This window comes from Anopheles merus, chromosome 2R (genome assembly GCF_017562075.2).
Source record: "Anopheles merus strain MAF chromosome 2R, AmerM5.1, whole genome shotgun sequence".
Classification (NCBI taxonomy): Eukaryota; Metazoa; Arthropoda; class Insecta; order Diptera; family Culicidae; genus Anopheles; species Anopheles merus.
In genome coordinates this window covers 40,291,263-40,314,858 of record NC_054082.1, presented here as the reverse complement: position 1 = coordinate 40,314,858, position 23,596 = coordinate 40,291,263, and the positions used below count along the sequence as shown (strand labels likewise).

Below are 23,596 nucleotides of genomic sequence, written 5' to 3'. Positions count from 1 at the left end.
CTGAATTGATTGCATTGCAGGTAGGTAGCAAATGCAGGCGCACACCTGTGAAGCATACTGGAATTCTGGACGGGCGGTGCAGTGAATGCACTGGAGAGTCAATTTTCTAGATTTACGAAATGTTCTGAAAGATTTATTTATTAAACTTAAAATATTTAATATAAAATTATCAAATAAAAACCCAAAACTTTTGACGTTCTCAAAAAAGATCCAACAACCGATCACTGATATAAACCTTATTATAAAATTATTCTTTTCTGCTATTTCGCGGACATTCCAGCCTATATAGGCTTTTGAGACTCATTTCAGTGCCATAGAGCAGGATAGTCAGTCCTTGATACGGGGGGACGATACACGTGAGGCGTGAACCCACGACGGGTAAATAATTATGTCATACGAGGTGGCGGCTGTACCACGGTCTGCCCCATTAAAGGTATATTATATTTAAATTTTCCCGAAATTAAATTACTAAAGTATTAAAAGGCACTCGTAATTCATGAAGAAAATGTTCAATTTTTCAATTGGAATTTTATTTTTAAAAGAACCATGACCCGTACAGCAAGTACGTTATAATCTCTGTAAACTACTGTAACCGATCTATAATTATAATTTATAAAAAAAAAAACCTATGTCCTATGGTTTTTTTCTACCAAAAACATAGCTTTTTCACTTAGCATATGCCCATATCGTATCAACGGTGGTCACACATTTTTTCTGCTATTTTACATACATTCCCTCCTGCACGCTTTTCGTCATCATGAACCCTGGGTAAGCTAATTTCTCACATGTTTTGGTATGTGTGCTACACACACACACGAATACACAAAAAACACTAGCTGTGAACTTTTGACCGTGGTTTTAACGATGGTTTATTTCAGCTAATAGGCATTAGGTTGACCATTAGATTTTCTACACAACCCTCCCCTTGCTGACGTTGCTGAACCCCGCGGGATCGATCGACGCGATTCGATCAATTAAACTCAAGGTCCGCACAGTAAACCTTTCCACGTTTATCTCTTCTTGCGCAGAGCTGCCATGCTCAACAAAAACAACAAAAAAGTAACAAACCGCGTTTCCAGCATTAAAACGTTCAAGCAGCCAACCTAGTTCCCGACCGAAGCTCACTTTAAAAGCGCGGCCGCCGTTTGCTACCGAACCGTAAGTGCACACGCGGGACGGGAAATGGCTTCGAAGCGTGCGCGCGCGCATAATGTGTTTGCAACTTGCGCAACGAAATCAATTAAAACTATCGACGTACGACGAATGCGAAGTTTAGACAAATGCAACCAGCGAAGGAACCATGAAGCAGGGGAGTAGTGACGAGTGGGCACAACATAAGAAAAAGGGTGAATATATGCTACCAGAAAACAAAACTAAGGAGAAACAAAAACACATCCCCATAAGTGTAGGTCACACCAGAGGCTGTGGAAAGAAATCGTCCAAACACAGCACAGTGACTACCGAGGGGCATGGGTGGCAAGATGTAACTCACCATCTTAAAGGCAAGCGTGAAATGCAATCGAAACACTTTTTGCTAACTCATTCAACAGCTTCCAAATGCGGCGTGACTCACACACCATCAGGCGGACACAGAAAGGCATCGAAATTCGGAAGTTCAATACCACACCTTAGGATGTGTGGGAAAAATATTTCCCAGGACGATCGCCGAGAGGTAGCGAATCGCGCAATGTGTCTCGCTTCACGGTTTGCTGTTGTACCATTATCTCCATTTAATAGAGGAACACTATCCGCTTGTGAGGTATTTAAACGAACGAACGAAGCTTTAAACAGTACCGTAACGCATTAAAGCTGTGAGCTTAGTTGTTGGTGAATAAAATGTGTTTAAATGAGAATTACTTGCGAAGCCATTTAAAGCCTTATGATATCCTCCCTCCCTCCCTCAACACAACATCGTACAACCAGAGCAACCGGTACTCCTATACGAAGGCAACTCTTGACACTGGAAGTCAAACTTGGCCTCTTCCAGTTTTCGGCTGGTTCTCGCACATTCCTGAGTTAACAACAACAATCGTCATCACAATGGTCGGGATTGATCGATCAATCAACCAATAGCTAGTACAAAACCCTCCAGAGCCCGTTGCACGATTACACGAAAAGTCGCTTAAACGAGAAACAAGCCCCATTGGGACACGCGCAACATTATGTGCTGTTGCTGCTGCTGCTGCTGCTGCGGTGGTCCAAGCGAGGTGTGACCGATGGTCAATTTTAACGCACCATTACACCGAAAACTGCACTTGGACACACACACACACCAAATGGAATCGCCGAATCGTGCGAGTTTGTGCTTCATTAGTAGTTGCCGTGTGTCTATGCATGTGTGTTTGGAATTACATCTCAACGGAACACGGGTTGGACTGCATTACATTTTGAGCCCACCGCTCTGCTTTGATACGTAACGCATTTCAGTTTTCCCTAACATCGATGCAGAGCGGCACACACACACACAACGTGAATATCGGAGCGACTCTGACGCTGGTGATCAGCTTTGGGGCATTTCGATTACGCGTCACAGACGCGCTAGACGTATCGATGCCCACACCCGGGCTCTCGTTGTGGTTCGGTGCCCTTACGGTTTTCCTGTGCGACTGTAATGCACTTTGGAGTAGGGAAAAAACGCAATTCGCAACAGGTCCAACCACACACACTCGAAGGTAATGCGTACGCATACGTCACTCTGGGCCAATGTGTAATCGACCGGTCTGTATGCGTTACTAAAAGCCGACACAATGTTGAGCATCCCTTATGCTTCATGTATCAAACAGTTTCACGCATTACACCACAGCCGGAACGCGGTAGAGGGGTATGTAGTGTGGATGTGAAAGGAAAGAGGGTACCCATTTCCCTTGGCTGAGTCAATCCGGGAGATGAGAGAATGTCTGTGCATACGAAGTAGTGTAGTTTGGATAGGGAACATTGGAGGTGTTTGGTTAAGCAAGCTGTTTTTGTTGTTTAAGAATTATAGTAACATTCGTGAATAAATGTAATGATTGTCTAATTTATATAATAAACGAAGAACATCCAAAGATCGTTCCATCTGATGGATTCCCCGTCGTTTTTTGCTGCATTCCATTTTTCCAAAAATTTTTGAGTATTACCCAACTTTTTTGGAAACATTTCTATTCTGTTTCGGATCGTTACTTAGGCAACTTCTTGAGTATTTACAACATTTTTCACCGTAAGTCTTCATTCTTGGATCTTCGGACAGTTTTTTTTTAAATAAAAATGTAGTAAAAGCAATAATTACTGTAATAACATGTTGAAAGATTGTTTTATATTTAAATATTAGAAACCTCCGATAACTTTTTTTTCTGTCAGGGAAACCAATATGCCAACATAGAGTTCAACTTGCACATAATGACATCAACAAAGAATGCTACTTACAATTCGATTTTAATCAACTTCAACTACCTTTAACAATGATTTTCTAAAGTATATACGTTACTTTTTAAGATATGTTTGACGACAAACATCTCAAATATTAGAATAATGGTTCTGAGTTAAAGGATAGCCTTTCTTGCTACATGAAAGCTGTAAAATTCCATAGCAATGCCAAGCATACAGATTTTTATATACATAGAATCACGCCAATGTAGCTCTAAAGTCGGCATCCAGCTAAGCTAACGCTGCACTAAGAGCAGCTGCTAGTCACAACAACAAAGAAAAATAACAAAAAAGCGATTGAATTACATGCGGGTTTTGTGTACGAGCTTTACGCGGGCCCGATTCCAATCCAACTCCCGTGTTCTGCCCGTTTCCCTCGATTGGAATGCAAAGTATGCTAAGCCACTGCCTCTCGTGGACAGAAGTGCACCTCCACCATGTTTCCTCCATGGAACCCACGACCCAACAGTGCACTATATTCATTCAAAGTGCTGGTTCGGCGAGCACGGGGTGAGGGTGTAATGCGTTCAAATAAAAAACTCCCCCATGCGCCATTTTCATGCCCACGGGCAGCCAAAGCGGCATCCCACTTGCACCAACCGGCCACACCGTTTCAGCGCTGGACCATAATCGGATCAATGACTTCTTAACAACGGCTTAGCGCTGTAGCTGAGGACCTGATTGATTTATTTCACATCACGCCGCGTTTCCCACTCCCGGCCGGTCTGTTCTTGTTGGGTGACACTTCCACGCGCACACACCGCCAAGCAGACCTCTCTAAGTTGAAGTATCAAATCTTGCAGCTACTAGACCGAACGGAACGGAACAGTACGTTGCTCCCTTCCCGTACAACAGGATCTGCGGGGTGGCGCACCGCGTGAGCCCCAATTTAAGGTGGAAAACTGATACGCGGCCCGACGTCAAATGCCGGGAGTAGTCGACCTACTTCCCCGATGTGGTGGTGTGTGCCAAGCGTGTATGGAAAAGCTGGTGATTTGAAAAGACGAGATTTTTATTAATCTGGTTCTCTATTTCATCCCAGCTCACCTGTTTTCTTTAGTTGTAAAGCGGCAGCGCATGTGATGAGTGTTAAGTTGGCCAAAGTAAAACGATTCCATTCGATCCCTACTCTCGGAGCTCGTGGTCAGCTGGTCTGGTACGCACCGCACACAAGCGATCCCGTATGTCTTTTGCAGCGGGAACCGAGATCGTCGACCGATCCGGTTGAACCTGTTTCGCAATTCCATCTACGAGCGCGCGGTCCATAACATGCCCCGAGATGCCCCGTTCCGAAGGAGAGCGAAAGGCTATGCTTGGAACCAGCCCTGTGCACCTCCAGAAAGGGGTCCGGTCGCGCAAGTGTCACGCGTTTTTTTCATTCGAAACTTTCGTTCGCATACACACATCGGAGGAGCGAGTTGATGCTTCAGTTCCCGGCTGGTTTCATTGGGAAACTGCTGCTACTGCAGCTCACTTACTTGTGCTGCCGTTTGTGCCATTTTCCCTTGAAACCACACTCACACACACTGCTGCTGCTGCTTTGCCTTAAATCACAGTTTTATGAGATTATTTACATACCGCAGTAGAGTGGTGGTGGGGGCAAGCGCAGCAGTTGTTGCTTTTTCAGCTAAGGTCGATTGCGCTGGAGCATAGGTTTTACTTTCATCATTGCATATGAACCCAGCGCGCGGTCATAGTAATATCCATATGAAAAGAGCCTTTTTTCTACGTTGCACGAGCCGAGACACAAGCGGTAGCTGGCGGCTTGAGATGTCGAGATTGAAACGCGACCAGCTACAGAGTTATGCCGCGAACGACGAAAAAATGAGCTAAGAATGCCAAACCGTAAAGCTTCGCCACAGACACAGCCCACTCAAAGGCTAGCATTATGTCATGAAACCGTTGATCTCCATGTAGTCATCTAGAGCTGGCTGACGAGATGGATGTGACAAAAGCGTACGAGAAAAGAAGGCACCAGATTCACAACAATGCCGATGGTCTATTTTGAAAATCTTAATTCAACGGCATTTTGCTTATGCAGCAATGGTAACTTAAACTTCAAATCATCCAATTAAAAAACGCCCTGGCATAGCAGCAAGATCGCCATCCTTTTCAAAAGGAACGTCCGCGTACGTACATCAAACGATCGCATAAATTATCCATCGCCGTTTTTATTGGCAGCGCAATTGCCCGTCAGCACACGTGCCACACCATGCGGCGCGCGCAATCGCTAACGAGCATTAAATTTATATCACCCCGGCAGAAAGTCGGGTCGGAATAGTTGTTGGTGGTTAAAACAAATCCCCCCACTCACACACACGCTACAGGCGAACTCTCCCGTCGCGACACTGGGTGGCAATGACACTTCGGCAATCGTAAGTGCTTTTCACACGTAACGGACTCCCCCAACGGTGGCGCACGGTTCAAAACAAACCGCCTGCCTTAGCATCACACACCTTAGCCGACACACAGGCAACAACGCGAGGGATTCACACATTTAAATAAACCGTTCGCCAAAAAGGGTTCGTCTTTTTGCCGGGCATTAGAATCTTTCGCTTCCGCCGTTTCGCGGCCCAGGGCGGAGCAGCAGAGACATTGAACGCAGCGGATGCTTACCGAGCACACACACACACAAATCCGCGGATGGAAAAAGAAGCGTTAAATTACGGACAATTGAGCTGATGGGCGAAGAAAAAGCTAAAAAGGGTACAATAAATCGAAGGATACACACACGTGCGAGTGGGGAACGAAGCGAACGCGAGAGGTTGGATGATCGAAAGAAAGAATTTTTCCATCAACGGCGCCATCGATCCCGAAGGCGATGAGCGGGCAGGAAAGGGGAGACCGTTTCTGATTGCATCAGTGGCCGTTTCGCTCTGTCTTGTCGTACTCAAAGAACGTGCAAAGGTATGTTTTTCTATTCTTTTTCCGAGCCCTGATTACCGCGTGGCCAGCCAACGGGGGAAAACTCGTACAAACGTTCAAGAACGAATTACTCACACACACACACTCACACATCGTCAGCTGGACATGGACACGGTTTGCAGAAGATCTCAAACCTGTCCGTTTGACCGGCGGAGAAGCGACGAACGTAAACGTGTACCGATAGAAAGTCCAATCGAGCAGAAGAATGACAGTGGGACAGGGCAGGAAGGAGCAAAAAAACGGGAGCAGAAATAGCCGCGATTGAGAAGTCGAACGCGAACGAAAGACGCTCACCGTGCCGAACCAAAAACAATGCCCGCACATACAAAAACATAACCGTTGGCCACCTCACAACTTGCCAGGGCACTCTCGGAAAAGCTTACGTCACCACCACCCCATCCCTCTGTATTGCCTCTGGTCGGGCCAAATCTTGGTAGTAAGAGGGAAAAAAGAACAAAACAAAAAATCCACCCGGCACAGCAGCACAGACCGGGGACAAGAACCTGTGGCACCCAGCGATGGGGGTTGAATTCGATCGACGACTGACGGGTGCCCGGAGCGTTCTTGCGCGCGGCAGGCTGCCAGTGGTTGGCGCGTAGGGCAGGGTAGGGGTGGAAGGTTGCCGCCTGCAAAGAGAAGTCATTAACCTTCACCGTGCCGATGTACATTCACTCGCCGCGTCTGGTCGCGTTCTAAAAAGCCAAGGAACGCGGAGCGACACGAAGGCGCAAAACAACCGAGAGAACAGAGGCAGCCAGCCACCGTATACCAAGCCATAGCTTCGGCACCACTAAGCCCCGTGTTGTGCCAATGAACGGTGGACTTTGGCGATCAGCCTGATTCTGTTAATGACGTTTTTTTTTCGGGAACCCGTTGTGATGATAGTACGCCGCGCCAAGCCAAACATTTAGAAAGTTGCTCTGCGGAGCTCCCAAAAGCTATAATTTCAGCTAGATTACATTACAATGGAACAATAATTATTGTATCAAGTGCGTGAAGATATAATTGTACACCGAGAACCTAAAATTTGTACTATATTATAGACAATAATCCACGATCACATAAATAAAAATTCTTTCGTTATTAAGATCAACATTGATACCAGGTTGATGGCAACACTCACAGCAAACTGGAATGTATCGATCCAGAATTTCCAAACCCATCTTCTTCAATAGCTATAAAATAGACTTTCGCTTAATAATACACTATTGGGCCGAAACTCGTTAATCTAGTCCGGGAGCAAAAAGAGGCAGCAAATCTAGTCTCGCTTTTGACTCCATTCCAGCGGCTAAGTCATCTTCAGTTGAGCCCTATCCTTTACAGTCTTGTTTTGCTCACTCGCAGCAGAGTAGCAACACGGTGCGCGGTTGGATTAAACCTACCGCCTTTTACGATCGTCGAATCAAAATCGATAGGGCAACCGCGCGATCGGATAACAAGTTTTGCCCCGGGAGTTAAGCGCGAACAGGTTTTGGGCCCATCACGTCTCGCTCAAGCATTCCTATCACACCAATCTCGACGCTTACGCATTCTTCCTGCCAATTAATGGACCCACTTAATGCATGCAACTCCTATATCGGCTCGCAAAGTGCATCGCACGGAAGGGAACACACATTGCATTATTCTAGAGGAAAAGATTCCTTTCGTATTATGCGCATTTTACTACGAGCAAAAATACATATCCAATAACTAATCATCAAAATTGATTTCTCAAACAACTTCACCGATCCGAAGATCACCAGATGCACAAATATTTGCCACCGCTAAAGTATCCGTCTAAAAGAAACTGCAAAACAAAAAAGTTGAAGAATCTTTTAATCTCCACTTCATTATTATTCCACTCCACGCTGTGTGCCGGTGCGGCGTTCAGCTTCGTATGATAATATTTTTGCCTCCCGCGGTGTGTGTTTATTGGAATGTTTATTCCCTGTCCACCCATATGATACGCACGGCAGCCAGCGCCACAGAGCGCGCCCACACAATCACCGAGAGCCGCCAGAACGTGAACACCTTCTTCATCACCAGCAAGCGAATTCGCCCTGGGATTTGTGTTGATTTGCTTAAGCTTCTTCTACACACCGCTGCTACTGCGCCGACAACCAGATACAGATAAATGCCGTCCGTCATGACATTCATCGATACCCGTCATCTTTGCGCGTCCCACAGTGGTCGTCCTTGTCGCAAGGACGCGCTAATTGCGTAGCGGGCAGGAAGAACCTGCTTTGCTCCGTACACGTATGCGGACGCGTCCAAGCAGAGAGTGGAGAAAACAACATCTTCCTTCCAGCAGGCTGAACTCGTAGGCTCTCCCCCCATGGAGAGCCTCATTCTGTTTGAAGTTGGTACAAACTTATTTAAAGCTCGCAAATGAAGCACAAGGCAAAGAGCGAAAAAAAGGTAGCAGCTCTGCTGCAATGACGCACAGGGGTTTATGCGTTCCGATTACAGTCGGATTATTTCGTGTTGATTAGCTTTTCACCTTCCTTTCCGCGCAAGCCAAATCCCAAAACACATCATCCCCAAACCTGCAACAAACGGCGACTAAACGGTGATAAAAGGCGGTCGGTAAGGGCATCAGCGAAAGATGAGAAAATCGTGATATTGAGCTTATAAAAATGAAATCGAACCAACCAAGACCAGAAGTGTGCGAGACAGAGGGGTGTGACCAGTTTTCACACGTTTCCAGCGCATTCAAAAAAATGAATCTCTTCCTCCCGCGACTCATTCGAACCAGAGCAGGAATTTCCACTTCCTTCGCTAGTAGTTCACCTTCGGAAAGGTTCCGACATAAAGTCCCCAGCACCCCTACTGGGGCCACTTTGCGCACTATAGCGAAGAGAACCTGGGGTGCAGCTTTAACGCAGCTTTTAGATGAGGATTTTCATCGCAGGCAGGTTTGCCGAAAACGAGCGAGGATGAATAAACATCAAGCACATAAAAACAGGATTATTATGCACCTCGCCGCAGCTGCTTACCACCCCAAAACTAAAGTGATCAAGTGGATGCTTTCGAAAACCAGTTTATTGACGATTGAGGGGAGGCTGTCCGGTGCGGGAATGCTAACCATTTGTTTGCAATCGTCAGCGATCAATATGGCGCGGCAATGCTTTGATGGTGAGACGAGCCAAACATTCCATTCTGCTGGCCGATTTTGTTTAATTAGTATGTCTTTTATATAAAATCTTTGAAACATGTTCACTTTCGAAAGTGAAATTAATTACAGCTCTAGAAGCAACACACAGTTCAGGATTTTCGGTAATCGTCACGTGATATGTTTAACGACTTTGTCGTATTATTGTATTCAACTAAATACGACCTAGTTGTTATTAAAACAACATTATTTCTAAATCCATTCAAGCCTATAAGAAAGCAGTTCAAAATACCTTCACCCTGAACTTGAAAGACGCTATTTCGGATTGGCACAAGTTTTCCCTTAAAACAAACTCAAGATTTCTTTCATTTCCTCTAGCGCTCTTCCATTTTAACACCTTTGTCCGTACCGTGCAGTATTTTTCCCTTACCTCGCCGGAAGGTGTCCTCCCATTTGGACGGTATCATTTCCACCGCTAACCATTAAAATAAATAAATAAGTCCACTGTGAAAATAGAACGACCCGTCAGTGACGCAGAATGGAGCATGAAGGAGGGCTGATGTTTCTATTTTTTAGGTTACGAAGCGCGAAACCTGACTCCCCGTTGCCCCAGGCATTCGATATCCCAGTGTAGTGCCGATGCAATAAGTTACTACCAACCCCACACACACACACACAGGTTCAACTATATTGTCGGGGATTGGATAACTCCGATTGGTGCTGAGCTGAGAGGGTGGTAGAAACACATTGCGCGCGCTTGATTCCGAGCAGGTAATTGCGTACCAACTCCATACGTGATGTACACACATGCACACCAAAGTCAGACAGAACCGCTTCTACGTAAATGGGCGCTTGCATCTTCTCTCTGGCCACCATTGCCCACCGACGACTGGGGCGCTATCATCCATCGTGGCCCACTGCAGCAGCCAGCCGGGTATGATACCCGTTGCGCGCCGAGCAGCCTCGCTGCGGCCTCAATTTCTAGTTTGTTCACTTTTCCTCTTCGCGAGTGCGCCCGAAACAGCCCCTGGGGAGTCCAGGAACAACCTATGTCAACATCACCCACACATCCTCTCATCGCTTATACGTGAGTGTGTACAAATATGCGGGTATGGAGTCCATACTATGGACTCTCGCTGGTAAGCCACAGAAACCGCAGCCTACAACTACAAACGCAGGTGCATTTAGGGAGGAGGAGGTGCTCTTTACGCGGTGTTTCCCGTGTGAAGATGGGGGTGTTGTGTCCCGAAAAAAAAACATTGTGCTAACATCATCTCAACGAAGAGCGATCGGGAAGAAAATGAAAGTTTTGTTCAAGAACTCTTGATGGTTGTAAAGGCTCCATCATGTCGTCTAAACTGAAGCCCCATTTCAGCATGCCCGCGGACTCCAAGTGGGCATTGCGTGGGCTCCTCATGGGCTCCTGCTCTGTGGTGACCATCGCCAGTGCAGGCTCTTGACGTGCCCTCTCTCGACTTACTCCGTTCCATCAACTCTCTGTCTAATCTTGACGCCTGGCAATTAGCATCGTCGTCCGAGGGGGTGTCGCGCGTGAGACCGGAACACTGCACTTGACGGGGAAAAAAGGCTTCATCAAACGGGATTCTCATGGTTCGTGACTGACACGCGGGCTAACAAAATCTTGCCCGATACAGGACGCCATAAATAAACAGCCACACACGCACACAGGCACACAGGCACACATCAAATACAAGAAAATTCCCACGCAATCTAACCAAATGGAGCCGCGCCGTGCAGGTGTGCGCATAGACCGAACACGACCCACGATCTCATCAAGATCACCGGTTTGCCGGGCGGGTGCAATTTAAATTGTGTGCTCCGGTTTCTTTTAGGGTTGCAGGCAGGGTCTGTATGCAAATTGCTGCACCGTCCGCAAGAACTTTGCCGCGAACAAAAACCACCGGCGGAGCGGTTGTAGTACGACCTTGGGGACACGGGCGAACCAAACCGTCTTGCAAAACACTCGGACAGTGATAGGAAACCAGTGTGTTTATAAAGCTGTTCTTGCCACCAACACACCACTTTTAGCTTCGCTGCAAGTAGGCAGTAGCAGGCAGTTTGTGATGGGGCTGCCGGAATTGGTCGAAACGTTATCTTCGCAACCAAACGCTTGCTGTGGTGCAACCGCACCAACAGAGGAAGTGAACCTTTCTCAAACGGATAAACATTCTTCCCGACACCTTGTACTCTGGCCATAGGAAGAAAAGCTCGCGCTAATAAAACCAATGTCAATCAGCAATGGTAAAAGGAAGGTGAACTTGAATGCGGGCGTATGCAAATGGGGATTTCTTTTCCGTTCCAGCCGCTTTTGCAACAATGATACAGGCAGGGACAGACAGAAAGGCCTGCAGAGAACACTCTCCACTCTTCTGCAATCGTACTATGTGAGTGGACTGAGAGTTTCTGAGATTTTCAACGAATTTGAGGTGATTTACACCTTCCTTCGCTGACGGTCACGCTCTCGTAGGGCGGAAATGCCAAACGCTCTCTTCGGTATCCCCATCAACATCATCACCACCGCAACCGCACATAAATCCTGATGAGAGAAAGTTCCTCGCAATATCCAGCCATTGGGGAACCATTAAAGCACCGAACGAAACATTCTTGAGCAATGGTGATTTGCTATCGTGTGGTCTGACCTTCGCCACCAATCAACCTTGGGGTAATAAATTGAGCGCCTGGTGCATGTGTATCACACCCGCTCGGAACAAGAGCTTGCTAATCGACAGCAAACAGCAAGCAATTATGGCAAACCAATCGATTTAGGCTTCTGGGTTCTCAATGGATCGATCGGCCGGTCGTCAGGAACAACTTATGGAATAGCTTGAACTATTAATATTGAGTACATTAACCTCTGTAATCAGTTTACTGTGAAATCGGTAAAAGGGGCTAATGAAGGTTGTAAAAGTGAAACCTTCCTAGATGTTCATACGTCTAAAGTATTTGTAAAGGCTCTTGAATTTATCTGTTCACGAAAATTTCGACTAACAATAAACTTCAGAGCAGCTAAGAACATAAATAATTTAGTAAAAATAAAAAAAAGCTAAATACACATTCAAATGTGCATCTACAACAATAAATAGATGAAGTCCACATCTATTTATTTTAAATTTGTACCTTTCTGCTTCTGTAAAATTTTCAATGACCTACCGTGCAAACTTTGGAAACATCAAATGTCGTTTCGGTTCAATTCGGATGTCTTGTTCTCTGCACACCACGGGGAGTCTTGTCCTTGACGGAAATTTGGTTCTCGCATCGCAGCTCTTAGCCAGACCTCCTGGGGTCAAGTTGCAAATTAAAACATGGCTCCCCTGGGGGACCGTGGACAACAGACACCGTTGCTTCGCGGGTGGAATTCACCGAAAAACCAGCACCTTTCCAATTCTTTCATCCTCGGATGAAGATTCCTCAGCTCCGACCAGAACTCTTCGCGCTAAAAAAGCTTGAAATTTCACAAACCCAAAACGTCAATAAGTCTCCGAAACGATGGGATATGCTTCATTTGGTCCGCGTATATTTTCCGCGCCATTCTGCGTATGCCGTTTGCACACTCGAAGAAAGCCAGCGGGGTCTCTCCGGTGGTGTGGATTCCCCAGCGTTGGTTCAACAGTCTTCGAGTTGAGCGAAGAATTCTCTTCAATCGTTTCTTCTCAAGATAAAGACACTCCACACAACGGCAGTTCAGGTCAGCTGGAGCTGTGGGGATGGGGTTTTTGGTTCAACGCGATGGTAAGCGATGCTGATTGCGGCTGGATGTATGCGAAGAGACACAAAGAACGAATTACACAGCTCCAAAGGTGCAACAACACACAGTGCGGTCATCATCGTCGCCGTAGCCGATGGTCTCGAATCTTACGAACTAAAAGCTAACGGTACGTCGGAAGTATAGTTATCCGCTAAATAAAGCGATGGATGATCATGCGAAAACAGAAATTCTTGCCGATAAACGTGAAAAGCGTTTCACCGGCGCGGTGGAAGGGAAGAGCTTTCGTCTTCTCAAAAAAAAAACAGCACGATGACACATCTCTGATGGCCGTAATTTGCTACAAGCGCTGTCAATCGTAAAATAAAGGTGAGCGTCTGCGCGGCAAATGCCCGAATGGCACCCATATAATGGACGGCCGAGCCGTGTTCGGTGAAGAAATGCGCATGAATTTAATTAACTGCCCGTTGGCTCTATCTAAGTTTTATCTTAACGTTCATTATATGGCAACAAAGTTGAGTTTTAAGTGCACACAGGTTGACGACACACTGTAAAATTATAAAACCATCATTCAGCATTAACAATCTTCGGGTTTCAATAGGTTATCATGTAACGAACTCCTACAAAAAATATTTACACACAAGACTCGAAATCGGTTACAAAAAGTACAATAATCGTAAGCAAACGTTAGTAAAAGAAGTACAACATACAAAAACAAAGTCCTTGAGCAGTAACAAAACAAACCCAAAGCAAGTTCAGAAAACGCAAAAAATACTAATAATAAAACCAAAGCATCTCCGGTTGTTTTCGTAAGAAATTTGCACCAAAACCTACAAAGACTAACCTGCCCACACCTGATGCGGTGGGCTCATACCGAGGCCAGACACCCGCACACACCCAAGATACTGCACAATTAATTCTGCCTGCACCGGAAGCTGATCTAAAATTCAAACACCTCCAACCGACAAAACAAGCATAACCATCCCCTGAAGAAGAAATTATATTGCCGCTAAAGCTTTGCGAAACTCGGCAGGGTGGCGGCAGCGGTACCAGTGACCAGTTGTTGCCCAACCGAGGATACCAACACCGTTACCACCAATACCCTTCTCCCCGCTGTGCTCGGCTCGGAAGCATTTTGGAGCGTCTATGGAAGGGTTCGTTGATTTGTTTCACCAATCAGCACCTCCAACCATTCCGGATGTACACCCACCTACTACACGCCCGAGAACAATGGATCAATAAAAACTCACTCCTCGACCAGCGCCGTACATCATTGCCCTCTGTTGCCGGCTAGAGCGTACAAGTCATACCTTACGGATCCAGCCATCTCGGGGAGCATCATCACCGTCAGAACACGCTGCCCCCCAGTGTTACTACTACGACTACTTGACACAGATAATCGGTCGGAGTTAGTGGAGCTAGGTTATGCAAGAGTCTAAATCATGCCCAGCCGCGTCACGGGTCCTTCACCTACACTATTCATTAGCAAATCAGTCTAAGGTAGCAGAGTAGCACCCGCAGCAGCAGGTCGTCCAACATCATCGGCACACATTATGCAATGTTTCTCTCTTCTTAGCATCACCATCACCGGTGCTGTGGTGAGCAGCACTCGTCATCTTTAGCGTCGTGAAACGCACCGCTGCACTCACGGCAACAGATCGCTCACTCACGTGTGCGTTGAGCAAAACGGGGCGGCGCATAAATTGGTAATTTTAATTTTTCTGCCAATCCGGTCGGACAAATAGTTGCAATTCCGGAATCCCGGGGCGATTTTGGCGGAGGAAAGGAGGAGCAGGATGTTTGAACTTCGTCACCTCATCTGCTGACCTTGAGCTCACACACTCGCATTAAGCCGTGGCCAAGACGGCGTTTGGTTCGTGCCCACACCGAAGGTCTTAGCCACTATGAGCGTGCCGGGTTGTGTCAGCGGAATTGAATTACATTACCAATTCAAGTCACATACCGATTGGGTGGTAAATCCGCCGCTAGCAACACACACACACACACATGCGCTTCCCGCGGGTGCCGGGGGATGATGGTAGCGGTAATAATATTTATGCAGTCAGACCAACTGCTTCGCAGTCAGCTTAAGGCAATCGGTCACAGAGCGATGGTCAGATCGAAAAAGATACATCACAATGTAAACGCATTCCATCGCGCCGGCACGGAATAGATCATTCGGTCACTGGTCCGTGTTGTCCGGAGGTCTAGTGCGGTGTGTCTGTATGTAGGAATGTGTTTGCATTGGTGTAGCCAGGCACCCCAAAATTCTTCTGGTCGCAAATTAGACTCCAAATTGGCCAATTATTGTAAAGTAAAATAAAAAAAAGTAAAACAAATTAAGCTCCGAATTACATAATGAAGTACAATACAGTCAGATTAACATTTATATATTTATTTAATGCCCATTACACGATCAAGACTCTCTTGAAAACAAGCGGATCGAGTTCGACGCTAGCACTGTGTCCTGTTTTTTTTCAATTCCTTTAACAGAAGGATCTGCGTCAGCTGGTTACAGTGAAGTTGCACAAACGAAACAACAAATCCATCTCTCCATCATCCCCACCACCTGGCAGACATTGACCTTCAGAAGGACTTAGACAGGCAATTTATTCATCAACCTTTAATCCAGCAGCAGCGGGAGAACCGTTCAACATTCGTTCATCTTCTTTTGAACCATCCATGCTTCTCTCCCTGCGCTACCACAACCTTTCCCTCAACACTCCGGCCAGACCACACCAAGGGGTGCAAAAACTGCTCAACAATATTCGTGTGCTTTCGCTTGATCGTTCGCGGATCATTTTACGTACAACGATGCTGATGACTATACACATGGGACACGGGAGATTTTGGAGATGAAATTGTGTGAATACAAAATAAAACACAGCAGATCAGAATCGGTTCCCCTTTCGATTCATCATGCTGGCCAGCAATTTTCATCCCTTCATTGTCGTAAAGGTGTTTTGTGGAGAGGACTGTGTTTGTTCAAAGAATAAACAATTTTATACATGCAACACAGACACACACACACTGTTTTAAGTATGTCAAAGGCCCATACCGAGCAGCACAAATAGCACCACTCTTACCATATGGTAATATGTTTTATTGTTTATCTCTTTGCATGCAAACAAAACCATCGCCAAATTGAAATTAATATTAAAAAAAAAAAACGCACCACCCATGTTAATGTTTTATTTGGCCAACACCTTTTCCTCGCAGAAACGCGATAAGCGGAGCGCTGCTGAATGTTTTCTGATTGAAAATTATTACTGCCCATCATACCTGCACACAAACACACACATCCAGCGCCATCCAGAGCGACACAACACACGCAATTTTCATGCCTGCTGGGCGCGATCGAAGGGATGTGTTTCTCTTTTGGTTTTATTTCTGCTTTTTATTTGCAAGGATGTCACACACCCGTACCGAGCAGAAAGCTTAAATTGTTCGGCGGAACAATTACCCGCACTACAATCGCCAAGAAAATATCACCGAAAAAGGCGATGGCGGTGGTGGAACGGAATAACGCCAAAAACAGCCAGCCAAGAAACTCTTCGGGCGCTGTCATAACGGGGATTTTTGAACACTTGTTCAACCTAGCATAAAAGAACAACACAAGCACGACGGCCTTAACAGGCCAATCGCTTTCAGTCTCTATCTCTCTACCATCCGTGTCCTACCCACTGTGGTTGTGATTTGCTTGCGCTGGAGGAGTGAAACCCGGCCACTGAGCATTCGAAAGTCGCCGAAAACCAAAAAAGAAGAAAAAACTAAAATACCAGCCCGCTCATGATGCTTGTAAATTACGCTTCAGATCGAAAATCGGATTGCGCGTTACATGAAGAATATTAATTTTTGAGCCGTTCATGTGCGTGTGCGTGTGTACGTGTATGTATGACGGTTTCAAAATTTTATTTCAGAATCAGGATTCTGTTATCTTTTTGCACACTGTTGAGCCACGGCCAACATACATCTGCAGCGAAGTGCACGTTCCTTTGCACAGGTGTTCCCCGAGGACGAGTGATGGTGGAAAAGACACGCACGCCTCTGTTGTAAGATTGTGCTGCGCTCTGTCCGTTTGTGCCGAAATGGCTCACTCTCACTACAGATGTCGGACACTCCGGGAAGGGCGAACGACCATTACGGCCGTCGCAAAACCGCGAAAGCATAAGAAAAAAAACAATGTTGCTCCAATTACACCTGATCCAATCACTTTTGCGAATCGGACTTGTTTTTTTTCGCCTCTTTTGGTCGCACTCTTACTTTTATGACAGCCCATACACACACATTGACGAATAATTTTAACGTTTGCAATAGGCATGGGCAAGACGATTCTTTTCACCGAACGCGAACGAACTAGTTCGCTCACCTAAAAGAACCGAACGCGAACGACGATTCTTTCGTTCTTTGTTTCATGAGGTTTTTATTCACAAAGAACGCTCATTATCTTTTTCATTTACCCACCATAGACGCATACTGTAGCCAAAGAAGTACTCATTCTGCGGTTGAAACCAATCATTTAAAAACATTGAACACTCGGCTGTCTGGTCAACACAATCCATCGCAAAACCGACCAAAAACTAGCATGTAAAAAACTAATACGAGCAAAAATCTCTCCTGCATATATTGTACCCCATGCCTTATACACACTTAAGGATTCTATTTAAACAAACTACTAAAATATGGATCAACATGATGAGCGTAATCAATTCAGTTCAGTTAATTCGCGAACAATGACTAATCCGTTTGAACGGGCTCGATCTATTGAATTGTATAGGTATAATTTCCATACCAACAGAACACAGATCGAACACAAATGAGCCAGTTCGAACGCGTTCGATGAATTCAGTTGTGTAGGTACGATTTATACCCCAACAGAACACAGATCGAACACCAGTTCGAACGCGTTCGATGAATTCAGTTGTGTAGGTACGATTTACATACCAACAGAACACAGATCGAACACTAACGGATCAGATCGAACGCGTTCGATGAATTCAGTTGTGTAGGTACGATTTACACACCAACAGAACACAGATCGAACACCAGTTCGAACGCGTTCGATGAATTCAGTCGTATAGATACGATTTCCACACCAACAGCACACGTATCGAACACTGCTGGACAAATTCGACGGCGTTCGAGGAATTGAGTTGTATGGGTACGATTTCAACACCAACAGGGTGCATTTTGATCTCTGACGACCCGTTCGCACGGTGCGAGAAAGAGCGAGAAAGCAATATGATTTTGCACGTTTTATTACCACATTTATGTGTGCCGTCGAACACTGAACGGAACGTTCGAACGCGTTCGGTGCAGTCAGTTTCTTTCAAAAGTCCTGCTCGTTCTTTTTGTTAAGAACCTCGTTCGTTCGTGCACTTTACCGAACTGTTCGAACGGTGCGATTCTCGTTCATTTTACACATGCCTAGTTTGCAACATGTGAAAGTAGTTGAGGGAGTGCGGCTGTGACGTTCTATACACACACATACACACACACGCGCCATAGCGAATAAAACCAATCAAATAATTTAGAAGAAGTTTTTTCATGACTGCCAATTAGATTAACATATCAACAAATATTCCATTCGGGCTGGCAAATGCGATTAGACGCGATCTCGCCCATGTTAAATTTATTTTTTTATTTTATTCGATCAATGCACTCCTTTTTTCGCTCATCTACGGTGTTATTGCGCAGGCAGCATCACCACCCTTTTCTGCCTTATCGCTCAACAGATAAAGGCCTGATTACGTAATGCACAACGAAGCGGGAATGGTTTCGCTTTTCAGGTTTGTACAAAATTATGCGCAAAAACGGGCAAAGGAAAAGAAGCGCAAGCTCGCGAACGCTCGCCATAACCATATTATGTGGATGAAATTTCCACCGGATCTTTCTCACGAGCTGACTCTGTTTCAGACGTTGGTCGGTGCAATATTTCGGTTTCGTTTCTGGTGGGATCGTGGTGACCGATCGTTCGTCAAATGAGTTTATGAGCCAAGCCAGGTTGGCACAATTGATAACCAAATTAGGCAACTTTTTGCTGCGTTTTGTAGGGAAAACATCAAATCCAAGGGAATTCCTAAGCTCCAGCATACATACACAAGCAAAATAGTATAGTTTAATAAATACATAAAAAATGTCTTATATCTGGTCGAAATTTAAATCTAATAAAAACCAATGGAAGCATTATACCAAAGCAACTCGCATCAAGTACAACTTATTTAGCGAAGATTCACCATCATTTCTTCTGACAGAATAACGGTTGGCGACCGCATCGCATAAACAACCTGCCACAGCTAGGGGCAGGGCCACACATCAGCGAAGGCCAGCGGTGACGAACACTAAAACAAAAAAGGAACAAAGACACTAACCAAAACCACCCCGAAAGGCCACCCAGAGACCCTTTAAGGTTCAAGCGCAATGGCAAGGAACTGTTTGGAACAGTAAGTGAAAACTGCCTGAAAGTGCACCGCCGCGACGTGGCGTCGAAAAAAGAAAGACGGAGAAGAAATGCTGCCCAAAATCACTTCACCAGTGTGTTATGTCCGGTTGAAAATAATTTAATAAAAAAACAAGCATCTCCCCAACAATTCCAAACGCTGGAGAAACCACTCAAGGTTGCTGGTCGTAAAAGTGTGCAAGCATAAAGCCAGAAAACGATTTAATTACATGCGAGGCTGTTCCCTCGGTGGGTGAGTTTCATGTTCGGGTTGGAACTTTGCTATATTTTTGTTTTTCAAACCCTCTGCCAGAATGCCTGATGAACCTGTTGGATACACAGAAGGACGCAGCGAGAGCTGGAAGTGGAAACTAAAATAAATGCCACACTGCTGTTGTACACAAAGTCTGCCCCGAAATGTGCGAAATAAAATATTTTAAAACACAATTAAACAATCTGGTAACCGGTTTATAAAGCAAACTCCCTGGTGGCCTTCCCGCCTTCCCGGTGGTGAATTGAATGAATCCCGGGCTAATCAAACGTTAAATCAAAAGAAAATTACAACAAGGAATATCCATTTTTCTTGCAAATAGATTAAAATAACTCACAATGAAAAATGAACTAAAATTTTCACATAAGAAAAAATGCTGGAAGAATGATCAAACAAGTTGCAATGAATTAACTCTTGAATTTTACATCATAACTCTCGATTTTACCACATTTGATGCACTTAAACGTGTAAAAAAAATGAAATTTCCCTTCTTATGTCTAATGTAAATGCTCTCCCCGGTTTAACACATACATACAAAGATATACAAAACGAGATTCTCTTCGTCCTTCAAGGTCAGAACAGTGACCGATAAAAATTTGCATAAAATTGCACCCTTCAAAAACAAGGAAAGGGAACACTGCGCGCGCTCGGCATGCCAAATCGGTTAGCAAGCGCCAACGGCAAGACGACCGAGACGGACGACGTTTGTGACGAATCATGTGATTATGCATTTCGGATGATGCTCACCGTGTTCCGCTCACTGGGGGGAATCAACGATTACGATGACGCGAACTTTGGCGGCACGAAAATTGAGTGATTTTTGCGGTTGAAAAATACCAGCAGCTCGAAAATTGCCGTGTTGAGCTGGAACGTTGGAATTCCCACACGAGCAACTAATCGACCTTGAGTGAGGGATGGATGCACTTTTTATACTGCTATTTGTAAACTTCTTTAGGCCAAACCATTGCCGATCAAGGATGTATATCGTTCGCTAGATATCGTGCGATCGATCGCTTTTTGGTTTATTTTCGCAAACGTGCAACAGGAACGACCGTCTTACGCACAAACAAGCGCACTGCTATACGTGGTGGTGCGCCGTGTAATACGCAAGCAGGCCTGGTGGTCTGTACACTCACGAACTTATCGGCGGTGCGATTTATGCAACCTGCATTAGCATGCGAAACAGAAGCAGACAGAAAAGCCTTCCAGGCTAGAGAGGTGTCAGCTTCAAAAGCCACACAACCCCACACTAGCCCGGCACCCGTGTGTGCAGGCGCAATGATGCAAACGATGCCAACTAATGACACTGACACATCGGCGATGACTGCAGGCGAAGGTACAACAATAACAACGCACCATTGTGTAACGCCAAATCATGCAAATTGCAACAGCAGCTACAGCTACAGGCACAGTGATCAGCTGACCGGGGAAGTGGTTCTGGATGGATCTCAATCTAGAACGACAGTAAAGCTTCATTTAAATAGGTGTCATTTAACATGTGGAGCAATTTGAATATCGATCCACTTTGATCAATCGAATCAAGCTGGTTTGTGTCTGTGTAATTGGTGCAGTAGAAAATTGCGCCTCCTGTTCATCACGGTCGGTTAACGATGCATTGATAAAGAGAGGTCAGGTGAAATAGCTTCATCAGTAACTCATTCCCTTGCTGATGGCTGGCGAGCTGCATGATCTCATCGATTTGTTAAGGCATTGCGCAAAAAGGATGCACGACCCTGCACCAGTGCTGATGTCATGCTGCCGACTCACTCATAACAGGATCTTTCTTAACAGATCTTCCTCCGCTGACATCAGTGGCACGTTGTTGCAGCACGACCGCTCCCAGCTCGAATGTAAATCTTCTGCCGGTTTAAACAAATAAACCTTGCGCGTATCCACTTGGTAGATACTAATTAATGACTCCCCTTTCCACAGAGAGCGCTAATTACAAAAAAGGCAAATAAACACACCAACATGAGCGATGTGTGTGGATCGCCTGGCCGCGGAATGAATGAATGGCGTTTGTGCCGGTTTTGGGATGCACAGAACGAGAACGAGGTTCATTGTCCGAACCACTGTTCTTGAGTGAGGGAGGGAAAAGCAGTCATCGTTAGGTGAAGCGATGACACTTCTTCCTCGCTGCAGTTCTGGATGTAGTGCAAGTGACACACGCTACATCGAGCAAGACACCAGAGGCACCAGAGAAACGCGAAATGAAATAACGCATCCACATAATGATGATGTTGTCGCCGAACATTGACAACCGTTAGCTGTAACGGAGTAGACATTGGAACGGATTCTTGTCTAGCAGTACGGCAGCATTGCACTGGTTTGCATTTCAACCCCTCATTCCTTTTCGCTCTGTCCATGTTCGAAGAGCCCTTTAATGATCCACCTCCAGCAGCAAGCTACAAATTGCAAGTGCACACGCACGTCTCTAGAATTAAAGGCAAATGGCATAAAAAGCTGGATACCTTTCGCAACTGACAAATCAACTACCGTCATCTTCACTCTCGTGTTCACACAATACAGGGTGCATACTTACGGGATGTTTTCAATTGCGCAGAACATGGGGACGGGGGAAATGTAAAACACGGCCAATCGATCGGATCTATCCGGAGCGGGTGAAAAGTTCGGGCCACTTGATTGCGCTCCGCAAACCTCAATTCCACCAATCCGATCGAGTGGCAAGTGTGTGGAAAGATAAGAAAGAAAGGCTTTCTCTGCTGCTGCTGCTGCTGCTGTTTCGTTATATTTTCGATCACAGCCGGTACCTGGAATTAGGTTGGCCTTTGCTTCGCTTCGATCCGCGTCGTTGATGCGTCGATGTTTAATGTTAACAAATTTAACCTTCACCTACGTACAGCACACCGTTTCGGTGCGCGACCGTGAGCATTTACGCTTACACAAAACATCAACTATTTTCACTGCACCGATGATTCGGAACCGACCTCGCTCCAATCGCTAATCTGGAGACGGAGACGGCCACACAACAAATGCACACACTCGCACGATTTTCACGACACACACACGCAACCCGGAGTAATTCTAAACTCCAGATCTAGGAAAAAAAAAACACGATTTAACCCACGATCGGGCAACGCGCAGGTGGGCACGCTTCCGGGACGACTCGAAAAGAATAGGCTTCTTCTACTTTTAACTCCTTCTTCCTTACACACTTCTAACCGTTGCGCTGCGGAAGGGAAGAAGATGCGTAATAATCGGTCACTTCAAAACTGATTATGATGACACAAGCTTAGATCCGTGTGTGTGAGTGACGCCGGCTTTCTTTTCGGGAAAGGGAACGACGACGTCGACGATGCGGTTGCTACGGGAAAAAGTGGTGGCATTGATTGCTTTCCTCCAAGCCCCCGGGGGTCATATTTTCACTAGACGCAATGATTAGCGCACACTTGAAAACAATGCACATAAATTCGACGGCCTTTTTTACCTTTGTACAAATTCGAAACGGGTCAAACAAACACTCTGCTGCGTGCACTGTTTTGTTTACCAAAACCGATTAGCTTTCAGCTGCCTCAGCACATGATCGTTTGATTTTGGCGCGCAACGGCATCAACACGCAGACATTAACACCACTACGCAAAATATGCAGAATCCAAAATAATGCAGCAAATTAGACGAGTTTAGGGTGAACTATTGCGATCTACACAACGGAAAACAGAAGAAGTGAGCGTGCACGCCGCATCGAGCGTGAACGATACGTTGTTGTAAACTGAGGATTGAATG

General features: G+C 45.7%; 1 protein-coding gene across 1 annotated transcript in view; it reads right to left on the bottom strand.

The window, feature by feature from the left end:
• Positions 1-23,596, bottom strand: part of LOC121603460 — a 65,375-nt gene extending 41,779 nt beyond the window's left edge. Inside the window, exons 1-2 of the mRNA XM_041932188.1 lie at positions 23,301-23,596; positions 22,395-23,042 (exon numbers count right to left, since the gene is read on the bottom strand). The gene's annotated coding sequence lies outside the window, so the exon portion shown is untranslated. The remainder of the gene's footprint in view (positions 1-22,394; positions 23,043-23,300) is intronic.